Below are 1,499 nucleotides of genomic sequence, written 5' to 3' on the forward strand. Positions count from 1 at the left end.
ATATATGAAGAAGAGTTGGAATTTTTCCCCAATATCCAAAAGCTGATGGTCTAGACAGAGAACAATTAATCTATTCTCTCCTACCACAAAATCAAGAGAATTTCCAGGGCAGTGTTTCTCAAATTTTAGCTATACCAGAGTCTTAACAGAGGACTTGTTAAAAACAGATTGCTGGGCCCCACCTCCAGCATTTCTGATTAAATAGGTTTTAAGATATAAATAGGCCTGAGAATTTGCATTTATAACAAGATTCTGGAAAACAAATAATGCTAAAAGGGGAATTATATTTTGCTCTAGGAAACTTGACTCATTCCTTCTATAAAATAGCAAAAAAAAAAAAAATAGAGTTATATAATCTATGATAACAGATTAATAAATCATGTGAGGCTGCTTAGAGATTCTAATCAAATACCCTCATGTTACAAGTGAGGAAGGTGAGACCAAAAGTGATAAACTTAATTGGCTAATGATTGTTATCCTTTAGAACAAATGCTTCAAATTATTAAGTACAAATAGAAACTGTGGACTTAAAATCAAACGTGGGAAACTTGATTCAGCAATACTGACTTCTTGGGAAAGAAAGGAAAAAAAAAATAGAGAATTCAGCATTAGCTGAAAGGAAGACTACTTCAAGGCATCACTCTATAATATTTATTCAACAGATACTTTTTGAGTACCAAAATTCAACCAAGTTGGAATCTTCTAGAAACTGATGAAACATCAGGGAATAAAACAGAACATTTAAATCCTCAAACTGGAGGGTGATGTCAGTACAAACGTAGCGTAAGGAGCTTTGATGATCTGCCCTTCCATAAAACTGGAAAAAAATTATCACAATCAACTTTTTCAGAAACCTGAAAATTAACCAAAGACTTGCAACAATACAGGAAGGGCTTATTCAAGAAAAGTTGCTGAATTGCATTGAGAACAGTGAGCTTTGCGGTGTTAATTTACCCCAGTCCCATCCCCTGGTCTTCAGCTCAGCAGAAGCCTTGAAAAATAAAAGCCTATATTCCTAGTACTAGAGTGAGCAGGCAGGGCTTGAGGTCTTTCAAAGCCTCCTCCCCAAAGGACAATCATTATTTAACCTATCTTGAAGTTTCCTGGAGGACCCACTAGAAAACTTTGTTTTAGTTTCACCAAACTTGGAGCTTTCCAGGGGCTAAAGATGTTCTCCAGTGGACTTTCGTTCCAAACATTTACACACAAATGCTTTAGCCATTTGCCTATGGCATGGATAACAACTGGAGCAAATAATAAACTAACCAACCAAAAAGCTTGGACAGAAAGGTTGGGGAAAAACACTTACAAGTTCCTAGAAGGTCACATGCATGCTCAGGTATAGAGCTCTGTGCTTGCCCAGGGATGTTCATATGCACAGGAAGATCCAGAAGGACTTAAGCACTAACTTCGGGCTGACCTTGAGGATCTGCACAAGCTGGAAGTGAAGATAAAGGCAGAATTGTAACATTTAACAATAATAGTTGGAGATGTCAATA

This window comes from Trichechus manatus, unplaced genomic scaffold (assembly GCF_000243295.1).
Source record: "Trichechus manatus latirostris isolate Lorelei unplaced genomic scaffold, TriManLat1.0 scaffold00215, whole genome shotgun sequence".
Taxonomy (NCBI): domain Eukaryota; kingdom Metazoa; phylum Chordata; class Mammalia; order Sirenia; family Trichechidae; genus Trichechus; species Trichechus manatus.